This window comes from Acinonyx jubatus, chromosome B4 (genome assembly GCF_027475565.1).
Source record: "Acinonyx jubatus isolate Ajub_Pintada_27869175 chromosome B4, VMU_Ajub_asm_v1.0, whole genome shotgun sequence".
NCBI classification, from domain to species: Eukaryota; Metazoa; Chordata; class Mammalia; order Carnivora; family Felidae; genus Acinonyx; species Acinonyx jubatus.
The window spans coordinates 93,504,756-93,524,372 of NC_069387.1; the positions used below are offsets into that span (position 1 = coordinate 93,504,756).

Below are 19,617 nucleotides of genomic sequence, written 5' to 3' on the forward strand. Positions count from 1 at the left end.
ACATGTCTTTACTAATGAACTAGTTAACAAGGTTTAAAGGGATGAGGGAGATGGGAATGGCTAGTTTAATCAGATACATTGTCTGTAGATCACCTTGTAAGCACCAAACAAAGATTCTGGAATCAAACAAGGAATTTTCAAAATTCACATGTAATCACAATTACTAAAAAACTTTTTGCAAAAGATGTTTATTGAGAAATGTAAGCTGCCAAAAATATAGAAGTAACATGAGAATGACCAGGGCTTGAAATAATGGTGTGTTCACCTGGGGATTCAGGAAATCTGGCATAACTAGAACACCTATGACCTGGAAATAACTATAAGTCTATTTACATGAGAGACTAAGGAACTTCTTGGGAAGAAAACTGTGCTAAGAAAATTGAAGACTGGTTCTCAAAAGAGGCGTTTAAGGACAATGGACTCAAGTGAAATGGAAGAGGAGGTCTAGACTTATAACAGAACTCTGGAGAAGTCAAGCCTGAAACAAAACAAAACAAAACAAATTTTGGGCACTTACAGAACTAAGGAACACACAAGAATGGTAGAAGGAGGGCACGAGAGAGATCCCCTTTCTTCAGCGATGAATACAGAGCAGAGCTCAGTCCACAGAGTGCTCAGTCAGCTAACACACACGGGTCCTCAATGAGGAGAGTCAGCAGCAATCAGAGAACAGTGTCCTTGGTGCATGTATCAATGGCACCAGCATCAGTGCTGGAAGCCTCATAAAGACACAGGCAGATATCACCACTGCCGACAGACAGCCATGGCAACTTTGAGACACAGGAGACTCCAGAACAGGTGACCCCAGTGAGCAAGGGCAGGAGACTTCTTTCTCTTCTATATGCCATACAAAACGAAAAGAACTGTGTGTATGCGAAAGCCAATGTCTTCTAGGGATTCTCAGCAAATATCAGGGTAAGAAAATTGAAGAAGGCTGATGATCTGGTTAATAGTCAGTGCTGATATGTGTGGGGAGGCAGGCAGTAGGGAGATTGCCAGTAATTCTCATGTTGCTAGGGCAACATGGGATTCTTTGACTTTAGGGATGTCGCATACTCCAACATGCTATTCTTTTTGTCACTCTGCAACTGCCTTACTCTATCATCACTCAGTTCTCAGCTTACATGACCCTTCCTCAGGGGCTCTTTGCCACACACACTACTTCTCGATTGAAATTAAATTAAATTTCTTATTCCCTCGGCTGAAATTAATTCTAAAGATGGTGACCGTTAGTATCACTCAAAGTCTCAAGAAAGTTCAAATAAATAATCGAGATGTTGAAACAGCTTCAGAACAGAATAATAAGAGATGAGATCAATCTTTAATGATTTTCTAACAAGCTACAAATAAAAATTTCACAGTAAGTCTAGAATAAAATAACATAAAATTTCACTCACTGAATGTATGAGAATAAATCCACATGTTATTAACTCATCAGGAATCTTCTGAGTACATTATTTTTCAATTTTGTATTACCATATAATAAAAATACAGCAGCAACATTCATTATTCATATACCCATTAGAGTATATATATGTCATTTCTGTTTGTATTGCACTGAACTAGAGAAATATATGGGAACCTCATAATTTATCATTCCCTCTACTCCAAATGCAATAATAAAGTTTTGTAATTTATTAACATCAGTAGAATCATTCTTGATAGAAAAAGAAAACAAAAATCTTAACTATTTCTGGTAAGCAAATGCAGCTTATTTGATGTGCTTTCTTTACAGTGTTCAATTTTTGACTATTGCTGGCTGTCATGTCTTTTGAGGAAGACAATTGCTAAAGAACAAATCTTCAAAGACAATTTATTGGGTTCTCTGAGTTCAAAATGTATTTATTAGAATTTTAATAATAGATAATCTATCTTCCACTTCATCTAAACATCCTGAGATAGACATAAAAAAGTGAGTTTATATGAACCTCAGCCAAGTAGATAGGTGTTTTTTTACATTAGAGTTTTCCTAGCCTTACAAAAAAACATTGGCAGCGAATTAAATCTTACCAAGTGTAATTATGTACCTTTAAGGCCAAATGGATATGTGATTTGTAAATATGTTTATATATTTGGTTTATTATAATCAATAACTTTATCAGCTCTGAAGATAATCATGAAAACTAGGGAAAATTAGGAAAATTTCATGCATATCAACAAATTATTAGACTCCTGATGTGGATCTGAAAATGAATTAGCAAGATAGAAAACACCATTTGAGAATTTACATTGTGAGGAGATCAAAATAAACACTATGTAAAAGAAAAGCTAACTTAAATGCCACATAGACTGTGTCTTCACATTAAAAAAAATTGAGCTTGATTTAAAAAACGTGTAACTCAGTTGTCTAATCAGGGTGGCAAAGAACACATTATAAAATAAGAAATAACTAATCAAGGAGTATGAATAAGTCCTGTCTTCTTTGCTCTTCACTCTTTCCTTTTGCCTGCTGCTCGTTTGTTTCCCTGACGTGCAATGGGTGTTTACTTGATTCACTCAGGAAATATTTACTGAGCGTCGAATATATGCCAAACACTGTATACATTGGGCATAAAGTGGTTATTAAGGCACTATTTCTGCTCCCTCCCCCCATTCTTTGCTGTTCTTATCAAAGCCAAATCTCTCCACTTTTGCTCCCATCTCCTGACATATGCTCAAGAATTTTCTTCCTCTTCTGTCTTCCACATCATCAGCCCTTTCCTCACTACTGGATTATTCCAACAGGTACATAAATATACATAAGCCATCTGGAAAATCAAACCTTCATGGAGTCCACATCTCTCTGTACTGATTGTCCATGTCTTTGCTTCCCATCACATGAAATATTTTTGAGCAAATCCTCTATTGTCTCTGCTTAATCCTTATCTCTGGTTCACTCTTCAACTGCTCTGGTCTGATACTGACCCAACTAAAAGAAACCAGTCTTGTCCAGATCGCCAATGACCTCCAAGTTGCCAGGTCCAAGAGAAACATGCATATTCTCATCTCTTTCTCAGCAGCTACTTGGTACACTTGACTACTCTTTCCTTCTTGAAACTTTCTACTCTTAGCTTCTGTGGCATCATATTCTCCCAGCTTTTCAGTGGGAGAACTTCAGTGATGTTCCTTCTCATTTCCTTTTTTGCGTCTTCTTCCACCCAAATTCTAAATGCTGATGGGATTGAGGGCCTCTTCCTGGACACTTTTTATTTTCAATATGTATCTAAGGAAATATTGATCCAGTCCCAGCCTTTGCACACTCTGATGTTGTTCAAATATCTACCTCCAGCCCACGTCTGTCTCCTGAGTCCCATAGACTCATGCATCTAACTGCTACCTGATACCTCTAAGGAGATGTCTAAAAGGAACCTCAAATTTAATATGTCCAAAATTGAGATTCAGATTATTCTTAAACCTGTTATTCTTCTAAGTTTCTCATTTTAGCAAATTGAACTACAAATCATCCAATTGCAAAAGATAACAATCTGGGGAGCACCTGTAAATCCTTTCTCTCCCTCCTATACCACATCCATTCCATCCTCAAGATCTGTCAGTTCTGCCTCCAAATACACAAGAAGTCTTCCCACTTTGATCTATCTCCACTGTCAGCACCAAGTTCAGTTACCATCATCTATTTCTTGGGATACTATTATAGCATTCTTGTTCCCATTCTCGTCCCTTTTCAATCCATTCTTCACATAGCATCAAAAGAAATCTTTTAAAAATGTGAATAAGATCACATCTGTTCAATCCAAAAATTCTTTAAGGCTTCTTTCCCACTGCTTTTAGAATAAAGTCCTCGCTTCTCACTATGGCCTACAAAGTTCTACATATTTATGTCTCCAGCTTACTTTGTCAGTTTCATCTTCCTGTCTTTCCAATGTTCTAGCCACACTGGCATGCTCTCTACTTTGCAGACCTTTTTACTGGCTGCTCCTTCTGTTTCCAATGTTGTTCTGCTAAATCTTGAATTGCTTTACTTTCATTCTTTAGGTCTTGGCTCAGAGTCCATCCTCATGGAGGCCACTCTAACATCTTATCTAAAGAAGCACCCCACCCCCACCCTCATCACAATCTCTATCTCAGTACCCTGTGTGCTTCTTCCATAGGCCTTATTAGAACCTCTAATAAATACATTTGTGTAATACATATATGTATAAATATATATATGTGTATATAAATACATATACAAGAGAGAGTATCTATCAATATACTATCTATATCTATAAATATCTATATACTATCTCTATAGAGATCTATGTCTATATCATCTATACCTGTATCTATATATCTGAATGTTAGAAATTTGAGGAGTAAGCCACATTTTCCCTGTTCACCCCAGTGCCCATCAGAATTCCTGGCACATAAGTAGATGTTCAATAAATACTTGTTGGCCAGACAAATGGAAGCAAACAGAAAATAACAAGGAGTAGAAGGAAACAGAAAATAACAAATAATTGTCTAAAGGCCCTGGTAGAGGAAGAACAAGGGGCTTCATAAGCATCTTTTAAGGGTATCTAATCCTTCCATCAGGGAAGAGAAATAAGGTCAACTTATTTCCCTGACCATACCTATACACACTGACCTTCACTTCAGAGAACACTCCAATGTACCCATAGAACAAACCACATTATTTAGCCATGTAGTATACGTTTGTCTATATGTGTTAAATATATATACACATATATTACATGTATATTATATGTACCTATATTAAATAAAACACACTCAAAACTAAATATATCACTACATCATGTATTTTGTTTTAAGTGCTGGGTATATTGTTCTTAATTCTTTATCACAAGTTAAAGATTCTGATTGAAGTCTAAGCATCACATGTATATTTCCTCTAAAATAAATGTATTTATATAAAATTTCAGCAAGATAATGTCTCAAAAAAGTTGAGAGCCATGGGAGAAGCTTACATGTACTTCTTACAATAAACAATGCCCAGGTGTGATATTTCTATTTTTTATCATTAGAGGTCTTACAGCACTGATTTTTTTCACAACATGGACATATATGTTCACTTGGAGATATATATATCACTTGGAGATATATATTTATATATATTGGAAGAAAATATATTATATATATATATTAAAATTACAAAATACATATTAGAAAATCCTTACTGATGAGAAAAAAAGAACACTTCAAATGTTTCATGAATAAATCATTTTAAAGAAGAGGGGTTTTCATAAAATAAGCCCAGTCCGAGACTTGTATATAAATGTACAGCACCCAACATAATGCATGTCACCGGCACTTGGTCACATAGCAGTACAGATCATGGGCAGAATCTTAGAGAGAGCCTCAGCACTCAGGTAGCCTGACCAGCTTTTAATCAGCAGCTTGTTGTAAATAGCATCATAACAGGTGATTCAGAAGAATCAACGGTCACAGTGATATAAATAAAACACAGGAAAGCACAGGGAGTCCTGATGACTATGTTGTCCAGCTTACCTACCTATCTGAGGTGTAACAAGCATCTGGAAACATGATGCCCACATCGGAATGTGCTGCTGGACTGTACAGTTTAAGACTATTGTGAATGTGGGCACACACATTGGTTTAGCTGTTTTGCCAAAAGCTAACAAAGGAGAGTAATAACAGAACATCTCTTCCTGCCATATCTGGACCTTGCCTACCTCTCTTAACTTGTCTAAACCATTTTTCTTTCTTTGCTGTGGCTGTGGAGTTTGATTGTGAAATCCCTGAGCCCTTACAGAATGAGATACACTATCAAAGAGAGGTAGGAACCAGTTGACACAATAGGTCAGTGATGAGAGAAGAAGGGGATGGGGCCAAGGGGAGGATTAAGGAGAAACTTGAACACATAAAGTTTTATATCAATAATAATACTAAGAGCTAATGCCTAGGTAGCACTTGCTATGTTGCAGTCACTGTAAGAGGTTACCCGTAATACACTGACTTAATTCATCTTTGCAACGAACTCATGAGGTAGGTAAAATTATTATCCTCATTTACTAATGAGAAAACTGAGGCTCAAAATGTTAATGGCTTTCTCAAGATTACATGTCTATTAAGTCATGAACATTCTCCCCCTCTACACACACACACACACACACACACACACACACGGGATTCATTATCATGGAGAAGATCATATTTAAACTAGTTAAAAAAAAACTACTGTGGCATAGTAGAATGAGAGTTGAATGAAAACGTGATATAATAACACAATATATCTCATAAAATATAAAGATTTAGGTTATGATCCTGGATTTCCCAGGATCCAGTTGGGCACTTTATAACACTTTATAATATTGGAATACAGCTTTCCTTTTTTTTTTTTTTGGAATACAGCTTTCTTAGCTCTAAATGGATAGGGCTGGATTCTACAATGTTAAGGCCCACTGTGATAATTAATTTTATGTGTCAATTTGATTGGGCCACGAGATGCCCAGATATTTGATTGAACAATACTCAGGGTGTGTCTATGATTGTGTTTCCGAATGAAATTAACATTTGAATTGGTTAACATAGTAAAGAAGACTGCCCTCCCCAATGTGGGTGGGCCTCGTCCAATCTGTTCAAAGTCTGAATAGAACATAAAGGCTGAGTAAGAATACTGCTCTCTCTGCTTATCTGTCTTCAAGCTGGGACATTGGTCTTCTGCTTTACGACTGGCTTGGACTAGAGCTTAACACCATTGGTTCTCCTGGTTCTCAGGCCTTTGAACTCATACTGGCACTATATTATTGGCTTTTCTGGATCTCCAGCTTGCCTACCACAAATATTGGAATTTCCTAGCCACTTAACCATGTAAGCTAATTTCTTATAATAAATTATATATTTATGAATATGAATATATATTCATTCCCTATTGGTTCTGTTTCTCTAGAGAACTCAGATTAATATGCCCATCTAATAATACTCACAATCTATAACAGTTTTTTCAAATATACTATGACTGAATTCTTTCTCGCACATCCTCCTTGAATTTGTAGAAAGTTTTTGTTTCCACCCTATAGACATAAGGATAAAAACAGATGGTGTGGGGGTGTAGCAGAGTAGACTGTGGTTGCCAAATTGAGAGAATATTTATTGGAAACCTATAAGAGTCAGTTTTGTCTTTTGCCCACATTGTTGAACAGAATGCTTATACAAACGAAATAGTCATCACCCTGTAGTTTAGCTCCCTTGTCTGACAGCAAAGAAAAAATACGAGGTTATATGGAGTTCTCACTGAAAAGAAATAAATGGTTATACTAAAATAATTATTGAATTATTCAGAAAATATGAGCAACATCAGCTTTAAAAAAGCTGTCTTTGCAGACACAATTTATTAAATTAATGCAACCTTATAAAAATATTTTTACAAATGCCCTTCCTTGTTTCACAAAGTACTGTTTTATTTACTCCATTAGGCAATGATGAGCAAATTATACTCAGAAGAGGTGTGTAGAAGAAGTCATATTTTGTGAGATTTTAATCAATACTAGTTATGGGAATCAGGTGTATGATACAACAGTTAAAATGCCTTTGTATATTGGTATCAATGATGGGGCAGTGAATTTGTAGTTAGCCCTAAACGTACTGTGATACTTTTTGCAAACACATGTTAGATAGAAATTAAGAATCAAGGCATGTTAAAGTGATGGTATCTTAGAGATTATGTTGTTTTAGCTCTCTCAATTTACAAATGTATTTATCAAATCCAAAGGAAGGCAGCTTCCCATGCACACAGCTATTGGGAGGTCACACAGCTAGACCTGGGTTTTCAGAGTTCCATGCCAGGAATCCTTTCTCTTTACTTGCCGTATTTATAACTAGTGTCAATATTTTGAGATACAGCATTTCAATATATGATTCTGTGAGAACATAAATAATTAACTGCTTTCAGCATTGAATAAAATTTTTTCCAATATGGTATTTTGGAAACTTCTTATTTAAAAAAGAATTAGGCCTGAAATGGCAATATGAATGTCACTTTTGGCATATCCGTGTCAGAATGACCTACTCCAACTCATAAGAAGGAATTAGTGTTTGGGTGTATTATTATCACGTAGATTTGGCTTATATTACATATCTACATGGAGTACAAGCCTAATTTAATAAGAGTAAGCTGTTAATTTTGTCTTCAAAACCAAAATTTAGAAAAAATATTGATCATATCTTATAAAAGTAAATTTTTTGATTTGGGTCATGCTGAAGTTTTGTTACTGAAGCATTTGCTGTCTGCTTATGTGCCAAAGAGAATGGTCGTGTTAAAGTGTTGTATTGTCCCTAGAATCCCTGCAACATCTCTACAAATTTCATCACACCAACACCTTTTCACGGCCAATGGCATCCAGGGACCCATTCTGGGCATGGAGAGTTAGTAGCTTCCAATCACAGAGATAGGAATTGTGGGTCAGTAAACTAAAGAAGCATCTCAGGGGGTTTCCAGGTCAATAACAAATTGAAATGTCCAGAGTTGGATAAATTTAATTGGGAACATCAAGAAGGAGAAATATATGAATTCAAGTAGATAGAGGCCAATACTTATGCAACAAACATGGAAGTTTGAAGTTTGTGGTAAGAAGATGTACAGAAGATTCACTGGGCCACTGGATAACAATTTTTCAGACAGTTCCTATGGACTCAAATGTGGGAATTCTGGGGTCATGTCTGCATAAAGAAAGATTTTTCTATCATTCCCTATCACCTATCAGAAGACAGAACCGTTTGTTTTTACTTTCTAAGTGTAATTAGGTCATTTCTCCATATTGATGAAGAAATATTACACAAATTGACAATCATTCTATAGAACTGTTGGTCATACCTCTTCCTGTCTGCTGCTAAAATGTGTGTGTGTGTACGTGTGCGTGTGTGTGTGTATGCTCTTATGTTCATGGCAGGGACTAGTGTAAGAGGCACACAGGTGCAAGATACAAGGAGGTGCTCAATCTTACAGTTGAGCTGAGGTCAAGTATTTTGAATATTTCGTATTAGAAATGGGACCAGAATCAGTCTGTTTGCATGACTCTGGGAGTGAGGACCTCTTCATATTTTGTGCCCTTCGTGCCTCTTTTGCCTCACTCCAGTCCTGGCCCTGTGTGTGTGTGTGTGTGTGTGTGTGTGTGTGTGTGTGCATGTGCATGTGCATTTTAACTCCAAATTTGGGTCTTTAATTCTTATGCTCTTTATAGTTAGGTTGATCAAGGCTATTTTGTTTTGGCATTTGAAGACACCTGACGCTAGCCATTTACGTAGTAAGTAAATTTACCTACACTTCATAGCAATATTATATGAACATCCATTGGCTCTTTACAATTGAATAAAGGTTTACCCAAGGCCACACAAGAATTAACAGAAACAGGATTGGAATCAGTCTGCTTCCTGGTTCCTTGCTTCCATCACACCACCCACTGCCTTCACATCCAAGGACAGACTGTTGACAGTCTTGATGAATGTGTGAACATGCTGGGAACCACAGGCCATTGCACTGGAGTTTATAAAAACTGAACTTTAAGATGATTGCTTTTACAAAATGAAATTTTTATTTTTTCCAGTCCTTGTGAACATTTCAAAATATAATATAGAAAAAATAAATATCATTCCTATTTTCACCAAAAGATAGCAGCTAATATTTTATATATCTCTCCCCAGGCTTATTTTCTCACATACAAACAAGATACTATGTGCCTTTTTTTATTATTATTATTGCTTTTAAAAGAAATAGCCTTATACTCTATGATGTTATCCTTTTGTTTTTACTTAATATCTGATGCCATTTTTCTCGGTTCAAATATGGGTTTATCTCATATAAATATTTAAAATTGTTAAAAATTAATCTTCATGAGTGGACCTTTATGTTGTTTCCTGCAACATTTTTATCCTGCAACATTCTTTGTACATTTCTTGTATTACTTTCTTAGGATTTATAAAATTAGAATTACTGGGTCAAAATCCATGGCTTTTTGAGAGACTTTTGATAATTTTGCCAAATTACCAGGGAGGTTATAAAATGCTCATTTCCACTGACAGTTTTAGTGTAGAGCTGGTTGCCTTTTAATAGGATTAATGTTTTTCTGTATTTAAGATAAGCCCATTCTTTTAAAATTTTTGCTGTTATTCTATGTGATCAGTTGTTCTTATTTCTAGAGCCATCAAACACTGAAATCAATTATTAAAAATTTTTTAAAAAATATTTATTTTTGTGAGAGAGAGAGAGAGCAGAACAGAGGAGGAGCAGAGAGAGAGGGAGACACAGAATCAGAAACAGGCTCCAGGCTCTGAGCTGTCAGCACAGAGCCTGACACGGGGCTCGAACTCACGAACCGCGAGATCATGACCTGAGCCGAAGTCAAACGCTTAACCAACCGAGCCACCCAGGTGCCCCTGAAATCAATCAATTTACTCATTCATTCATCCATTCATTTATTTTTCAAATACTTATTGTGTACACAGCAAGTTTTACATGTGATAGAGGAAAATATAAATAAGAGTATTCTCCCTCAAAAATTACCTGTGTGACCACACAACATCAACTGATATGAAGCACTGGCTTAAAGAGTCATGAACTATCTCATTTAATCCTCACTACAACCAAATGGGGTGGATTCCATTATTTTCCCCACGGTGTAAATGAGGAAACTGAGGTGTATTGCTCAACATCACACAGTTTGTAAATGGTAGAGTTAAGATGTAAATTCTGGCAATTTGACACTATGCTCTTAACCACCATGTTACAATGTCTAAAAGATATACACAAATAGATCCAATATTAGAAAAAATATGTGGTAAGACCAGTGTGTGTGGCTCCTGGCCAGAAACAGGATACGGCATGTAATTGGTTTAAAGCAAAAAATTCTTGACATGGTAATAGAACCTCAGGTGCTGACGTGGTCTCTCCCCCTGGGTAAGTGATGTAGAAGGTACTGAACCTGTAGTTCTGGCCTCTTCAGATCTGGTATATTTCTTACCCTTACAGGCCTAAGCTCAGCAAACCAATACAGACATGACTTCATGATAGATCAAGGAGAAACAGAGGAGCTTTATCCCCTCACTTGCCTCTTAATCCTGTGTACATTCCTGATGCTGCTTGACTGCCTGTTTGGGAGTCATCTGAAAAGAAAACAACCTTGAACTGAGTCTGAGTTATTCTTTCCAGTCTTTGACTCTAGACTAGGAGTTTGGACCTGTTCTAGCTCACCATTTCCAGCAAAATACCATAATCGTTAAAATATTATAATAGTTCAAAAGAGAGTTAAGGTGATCAGGGATGATTCTACTACATCTCTTGGCTGGATGGGCCTTGATGGGTGGAACTTCAGTTTGGAAAAGGATGGCAAGAACATTTCCATAGAATCCATAATAGGCAGGCAGCATTGCACGCCTATAGAAGATGTTGTATTGGTGGGGGGTGATAAGAAATCCAGTTTGACCAAAGGTTTTGGCATATATATGGGGTATGGTGGAAAAAATGAACAAGGAATGCAAGTTAGGTCCAAATTACCGAGAGCCTTGATTGCCACGCTATGAAGTTTTATTTTGATTTTGCATGTTCTGGGAAACCACTAAAAGTTAAACTATTGAGCGCAGCAATAAAATTCCTCTATAAATGATTCTCAAAATCCCTTTGCAAATTCTTAGCACGCAGTTTCCCCACCAGGACATTTACATATTCTTTTAGATCCAGACATCCAATACTGCCAATTGTTCCCTCCCCACACACACCATGTCATTTTATACCCCCATGCCTTTCCCTTGCTTATTCTTTTCTGAATTGTTTTGAGCCCCCCATTTTTTTTTAATCAAATCTTACTTATCCCAAAAGCCCCGCCTAAGTGCTACTTCCATGATATCCTTATCCCAAATCAGGAATTTCCCTTTTTCTTTCCTACAGCTGATTTCTTTCTGCCTTATTTACTTGCTCTGTGTGGATATATTACTGAGAGGTTGACCCAACAGCAGTTTCTAAGGACCTTCTTTCTCCTTTGCCGCTTCCAACAGAGGGGTTGGAAAAATGAAGTACTCATTTCTGGAGCCTTCTGTCCAGCTAAGTGTGGTCCCATGGCACAGTTCTGACAAATAGGCAGGGCACTTAATAGGGAAGCTTATGCTTCCTTATAAAGGATACAGGCACCAGGGGGAAGCTCTCTGCCTCCTCCTCCTGCTTTGAACACAGACATGATGCTCAGAGACGTGGCAGCTACCTTAAGATCATGAGGTAGAAAGCACAAAGTCAGAAGTACAGGCCAAGGATGGCAAAGTGAAGAGATGGGATGTTGTTGAACTACTGCATCTGACTAGGACTGCTCACATACAGACACCTTACATGTGAGAAATTAAAATTATTTATTGCATGAGCTAGTGTTTTGTTTCTTGCTGCTGAGTGCATTCCTAGTGGATACAATCTACTTGCCCATCATTACCACCAGATTCTAAGTTCTTGGTTTAATATATTTTAAATTCCTTGATGAAAAATTTCAAATATCTTTGTCTTTCCACTTATTTTTTTTTATCCTAACCATTTGTTAATAGTGCTGAATAAGTGCTGAATTGACTGACTATAGTTTCATCTACCAATGTGATCAATTCAACTAAGAGTGAGAAGGGAAGAAACTAAATATAACAGCTAACTAAACACTACTTAATATACTTTCTTTAAAAATATCCTGTGAAACACCTTTTAGATTTTAACATTTTCCCATGTTGATATATTATTTAATCTGGACAAAGCTGAACTCATAATGTTAAATTTCCACTTTATTTAGATGAACTTTGGAATGGAAGATATATTAGTACTTTGTTTTTGCAAGCTATCATGCAAGGAAAAGATAAACAACTAGCAGGAGTCATGTAAATACAGCTGGACTTTCCAGTGATGTCATCATGTTTCATTGTTTATCACTCCTTGTTTGCACTATTCCCCAATAAATACATCCAGGTAAGCATCTGCTATGTTCATTGAACTCCAAAGATCCACCCTGAAGTAATTTTCAGTACTTCTGTCCCAATAAAAACTTCTTTCATCTAAAATTAATAACCAATTGCTGTCATTGAATGGGAAGACACAAAACACACAGAGTCCCTAGAATTTATTTTGTAGAAGTCAATTATCAGATGTTAAGTGGGAGACCTGCCCAGTATATTTTCTGATGTTGGGTAATAATATTAAAAAAGTTTAGTCTTTAAGAATGTAGACAAAATATCATTACTTTCACAGAGGTCATTTCTCTTATTTTCTTGGTACACATAAAAATCAGTGGTAAAAGGTCAGTATGCATTCACCACTTTTAGATTGACCATCTAACTTTGTAACAATTACCTGAGTGTAAGTTTTAAAGGATCAGTTTCTTCAATATTGAATTAATGCAACAATGCTGCTCTTGTATATGATAAACATAAAATTTATACCACAAACTCATGCTGCCTGGAAATGCTTATAAGAAAGCATTTCTAAGCTAAATTTGTTCAGAATTTAAGTAGTTTCTCAAAGAGAATGAGGATGCTATATAGTGAGACATGTATCTAGCATTTAAAGTGACAATGAAAATCTCAGCGCCAGGCATATTTTTCCCCCTTAACAAATTAGCATAATTATGTGTCTGTCTTTCACAGGAGGACAAAAGCTCTATGAGCCAATTAGCTTTAAGACCTTGTAGGTAAGAAAATCAAACCTAATTGAAATGCACCACAGCAATTCCGTGACTGCATATCTTGTCAGCATTAACTAGGATCTGACAGATTATTCTTCTAAAGGGTAATGCATATTAGCGAATGTGCAATGAAGCAACTAACAAAAAGTCAGGGCACTCTCTGGTATCATTGTGATTTGTCAGTGACAGTGAGGACAGGGAGATGAAGATTCGCTATAATAAAACTTCCCATCAATAAAAATACAAGATGAAAAGGATTATCTTCAGCATAGATGTTAGATGTTTGCATTTGATGGACACAACTGCAGTTTTCAAACTGATGCAAAATGACAAGGAAAGGTTCTGTTCTGCAATAATAGTTTCATGGGACATTATTATGAACTGACAGGTGCCTACAAAATATGATATCCTCCTTTTCACCTTGTTTGGAGTTCATGTCAGAGTTCAGTAAACATGTCCCCAAATGTGAAATTCTTCAGGCTTGAAAGGCTCAAAGGCAAAGCGAATAGAGATAATAATTCAATCTAGCTGACTCTTAAATACAGAGAACAAACTAAGGGTTACTGGAGGGGTGTTGGGGAAGAGGATGGGCTAAATGGGTGATGGGCATTAAGAAGGGCACTTGTTGGGATGAGCACTGGGTTTCATATGTAAGTGATGGATCACTAAATTCTACTACACTATTATTATTACATTATTACACTATATGTTAACTAACTTGGATTTAAGTAAAATTAAAAAAATTTTCAGTTTAGCTGATTAAATAAGTAGAAGTATTTACTTTCTAAATAATTCTGGGTTTGGGGGGGGAGAGGGGGAACTAGCTTCCAAAATGCTTCAAAGTGAATACTATAGCTGTTAAATAAGTACTCCCAATCAAACAATATCGTTCGGTAGAGGTTGGCCTCCATGTAAAACACAACAGAAATGCTAGCCTGTCAACCCCAGGCAATTCTGATCTCCAGGATAGTTTAATTGCATATTTCCAGAGTACTGAAGCAAATGTAGGTTGTGCTGGATATTTACAATTAATAATAGCAATACTAACATTTGAACCCTTCGTGTGCACTAGTTCACTGAATTTTTCCCACACCCTTATGCAGGTTCCATTACCATGTCCACTCTGCCAAAAAGAAAACTGCAGATGAAGAGCAGAAGGTCAATAACTTGCCCAAGGTCAAGTAGCTATAAGCAGTGGATATAGGGCCCAACTCTATGGCTACAGCATTATCCATTATATTGCCCTGTAAAGTCAAAATGGATTCCAAAGCAGGTAATAAAGCAAAATTTCAGTGGTTTCCTTTAGCACTAATATTTACCGCAAGATTTTCCTGTTTTTAAGACATGACTTCATTTTAGTTTTTCAGCTCACTTTATGTCAGCCAAGAACCCCTCAGAAGATACATTATGCAATTGGTAGGGATTATCAATGTGATTTCCGTCTTTCTGCTATGTTTTAAGGATGGTTTAAAATTTTGCTTTTCCTCTTCACCAGCTGACCTTTCTTTGTCATCTTTTTTTTGTATTCTCCCCAATTAGGGAAGCCACAAAATCCCAGAGGTGTTAGAATAGAAGAGTTAGCTCACAGCATTGTAAGATGCTGTTCTAAATGCCAATATAATTGTACAAGAGACCCTGGCAGTAGAGTGGATGAACAGAACACTTCAGAGGTGCATAAATGTGCATTACCACAGGAACCCACACTACCCTCCAAAAGGCGAGCTTTAGAAATGCATCAGTGCAAATTGTTCCAGAACACAAGAGCTTTCATGAAACATTAACAGTGATTTACTAGGCCAGGTGGACAACTTGTTAGAGCACGTCACTAAAGTGCTTTAAAGGAGAGGAGAGAGAAAAATCCATAGGCCCGCTCCATTTAATCCCCCAAGGCATAGGTTTATTTTCTGCTGTGTGCTCACCTCTAATAAGATCACAGCACTTTTAGAAAGGATGGATATGACTTCTCTAACCCACATCTCCCATCTGAGAAACTGCAATAACAATTAACTATTAATGACATAAGAAAATAAGCTTTCTTTTTCCCTTGGCAATCTGTCACAATGAACTCAGCTGGTAGTTTGAAAAGCAGTTCGGTTTGTTTCTCTGTCAAAAGGATATCATCTTAGGGGTAAGAAAACGCACATTCTTCAGGAAAGTGGCCTTCTCACAGATAAAACTAGAGCTAAATGATTTTTACATTATTATTGCAGATGCATTTCCATTTTCATAAATCAAGGGCAGATGAAAAATGTCACTACATAGAGTCAGCAATAAGAAAAAAGTACCTCTTGCTTTCTGGGGCTATACAAGCAACCCCTAGTTTAATTGCTTGATTATTTTGATGTTCTTTTTTCTGAAAACCAATGTTTGGGCATCAAATTAATTCTAAATTTTATAATCTGGGGTAAGAGTTTCAGCACATTCTTGGACATAATTTGCTGCACTTTGAATTATCTCACGTTCTGGGTTGAGAACCAATGCTTTCACTAATAACTCTTTTGCTACAATAGGTGACGCCTTAACTTTTTAATATATGCAACAGGAACCAAGCTTCTTATCTCTTTTTCCCCACACATAAATTCAGCATCCTGTTCATGGCATTGGCTAACAAGATGCCATATCTTTGACCTATTGATATTCAATGTATAAAAAAATCTCAGAATTAAATTAAGACTATAACTGCTTGACAAAGTCTTCTAGAAAACAAGGGATATTTTTACTATTGACTTGTCATTAGACAGGTTTGAGAAACCTTCTGAAAACTCTACTTGTCTCTTACTTTCGTGCCAAAATAGAACTTAAACCTATCAGAAATTTTCCTATCAAAATCCATTTCCTATCTTCTTTGAACTTAACCCATCAAATGCTTAAGTCCCGTGGATATTTTGTTTCTTCAAATTTGAGAAGTCAGGAATTACACTTTTAGGTATCAAGGATTTACCCTCCTTCCTACAATGAATATAAAACCAGACAAAATATATGAAACAATGGTTTTCAGATATTGGACAACAGGTAGCACAGGACGGTGATCCCTGAGAGGAGGAAGCTAATGGGAGGACCTTACCAGTACCTCAGGTTGTTGGCTGTAGCAAGGAGAAACCGGGGCCCAAAGACCTCTGAGTTCAGAATTCAGAAATGACAAGGGGACTAGAATTCATAGGGCATAGTACCAGGGAATGGAGACTCACAGAAAGGAGAGAGCTGTACAGAGAGATACTGTTCTAGAGATCAGTGCACCTTTTGCCTGGAGTCTTCAGCTGAGTACTGATTAGCACACAATGGGAGGAAACTTCCTGAGGCAAAGGGGAAAAAAAAAAAAAAACACCAGAAAGGAAGGAGGACGACAGTCTTCAGAGCTCACACAACACTGGGAGTAGTTCCTATTTCCAACAGCCAGTGTCAGAACCTATAATACACAGGTACTGGATGGAGTATTCAGAATGGTATTGCCTGAGTAGTGGGGCAAAACTAGCCCTAGATCGAGGTTCACAAATTTTTTCTAGAGGCTCATAGCAAATATTCTAGGCTTTATGGGCCAAGAGGCACAATCAAATATATCTTGTAGGTACTTACATAACAAGAGAGTAAATTCCTCGCCCCACTCCACATTTGACTAGGGTGGGCCATCCTATGTGGTGGGCATGCTTTATGCCCAACTGCCACCTGCTGGAGACATTCTTGATATGAGCAATGGTCTGCAGGGAAAGGTCTGGCTCGAGTGTGGGAAGAAGAGGTAGTGTTATGGGCTGAATATTTGTGTTCCCCGAAATTCATTTGTTCCAACCCTAAGTATCAATGTGATACCTTCAGAAAGTAGTTAGGTTTAGATAAGGTCATGAAGGTGGATCCTCCGTGATGGGATTAGTGCCCTTATAACAAGACACCAGAGATCTTGCTCTACTTCTCTATGTGAGGATACTGTAAGAAGACAACTGTTTATAAGAGGGCTCTCACCAGGAATGAGGAACTGAATTGGCTGCCACCTTACTCTTGGGCTTTCCAGCCTCCAAACTGTGAGAAATAAATGTTTGTTGTTTAAACCACTCTATCTATGTATGGTATTTTGTTATATCAGCCTGAACTAAGACAGTAGGTGCCTTGGTCAGTTTTATGCTCTAATGATACCCAGATCCTGGCTATGACTTTCTCTCTTCTGGAGAGTTTACCCATCGTAACATGGGCAGCTTGCTGGAGGGGAGTTGACTTGCTAAATTTCTGACTCCTAGACTAATATTCTTCCACTTAATACTTGGCAATTGCCAACAGTATGGTCTCCAACTTGTACATGGCATCCATGCAAGGTCTGAACAGGAGTGAGGCATGGTGACTGGTAGGGTGGCAGGCTCTAGGAGTGGAGGGGATTTCTGGGCTTTGTCTTTGTGGCTTTCAGTGCTTGAGTGGTGCTCTCCAGACACACGGAAACAGACAGTGGGCAGGATTTGGTCCTCAGGCTATAGTTTGATGACCCTTGCCTTAGAGTAAACACTGCTATGGTCCTACCTAATAAAGTCTTGAAAGAACCAACAAAAACTGAATGCAAGACTTAAAAGAACCAAATCATTTGTAAGTAACTTAATTACTTGGAAGTTTAACAACAACAACAACAACAACAACAACAAAAAAAAAAAAACTCGAAAAAGCCCAAAATATTTAAGGGCTAAAAAATATTCAGCACTTCACAAATTAAAATTCCCAATGTCTGGATATAATATTAAAAAAAATCTGCCAGACATGAAAAGAAACAGGAAAATACAATCCATAGGGCAGAGTAAAATTTAAGAAAAAGAACAGACCCAGATGTGACACAGATGATAAAATTAGTAGACCATTAAGGTCATTAAGAGTTATTATAACCATATTCCATATGCTTAATAAAGTAGAGAAGAAAGCATGAGCATTCTAAGGAGAGATATTGGAGATATAAAAAAGACCCAGGTCTCACCACTAGAGACAAAAATGACAGTGCCTAGGATAAAAAATACATTAGATGGGATTGAAAACTGATTGGACCAGGAAGAAAAGAAGTGAGTTTATTTTATTTTTTTTTTAATTTTTTTTTCAACGTTTATTTATTTTTGGGACAGAGAGAGACAGAGCATGAACGGGCGAGGGGCAGAGAGAGAGGGAGACACAGAATCGGAAACAGGCTCCAGGCTCTGAGCCATCAGCCCAGAGCCCGACGCGGGGCTCGAACTCATGGACTGCGAGATCGTGACTTGGCTGAAGTCAGACGCTTAACCGACTGCGCCACCCAGGCGCCCCAAGAAGTGAGTTTAAAGACAGCAACAGAAACTAACCAAAAGGAAACACAAAGAGGGGCACCTGGGTGGCTCAGTAGGTTAAGCACCTGACTTCAGCTCAGGTCATGATCTTGCAGTTTGTGGGTTAGAGCCCTGCATTAGGCTCTCTTCTGACAGCTTGAAGTCTGAAGCCTGCTTTCAATTCTGTGTGTCTCTCTCCCCCGACCCCCACCCTCTGTTTCTCTGTGTCACTCAAAAATGAATAAATGTTAAAAAAAAAAAACACAGGGGCACCTGGGTGGCTCAGTTGGTTAAGCGTCTGACTTCAGCTCAGGTCATGATCTCATGGTCTGTGAGTTTGAGCCCTGCGTCGGGCTCTGTGCTGACAGCTCAGAGCCTGGAGCCTGCTTTGGATTCTGTGTCTCCCTCTCTCTCTGCCCCTCCCCTGCTCATGCTCTGTCTCTCTCTGTCTCAAAAATAAATAAAAACATTAAAAAAATTTTTTTAATAAAAAAAACACAGAAAAAAATTTGAAAAAAGTAATGAACAAAGCTTCAGTTAGCTGTGGGACAACTTCAAATGGACTACTATACGTATAATTGGAGGTCCTGAGGTCAGGGTGGTGTGTGTGTTGGGGGGGAGTGCAGTCAGAAAAAATATTCAAAGACATAATGAATGAAAAATGTACAAACATGATGAAAATCATAACCACACAGGCAAGATATTCTATGAACCTAATGTAGAAGAAATGTGAACAAAATTATAATAGCACTTCATGTACAAAA

The 19,617-nt window shown here is 37.4% G+C and overlaps 1 protein-coding gene and 1 long non-coding RNA gene across 3 annotated transcripts in view; one reads left to right on the forward strand and one right to left on the reverse strand.

The window, feature by feature from the left end:
• The window catches only part of PTPRR (protein tyrosine phosphatase receptor type R), a 241,745-nt gene that overhangs the window by 136,925 nt on the left and 85,203 nt on the right, over positions 1–19,617 (reverse strand). The window lies entirely within an intron of this gene.
• Positions 743–19,617, forward strand: part of LOC113602818 (uncharacterized) — a 32,469-nt gene continuing 13,594 nt past the window's right edge. The window contains exons 1-4 of one of the 2 annotated variants that reach the window (XR_003424346.2): positions 743–915; positions 12,708–12,880; positions 14,696–14,865; positions 15,803–17,638. This is a non-coding gene — a long non-coding RNA (uncharacterized LOC113602818). Of the gene's footprint in view, positions 916–12,707; positions 12,881–14,695; positions 14,866–15,802; positions 17,639–19,617 lie in introns of those variants that run through there. The other variant, XR_008300341.1, reaches the window with a different exon arrangement.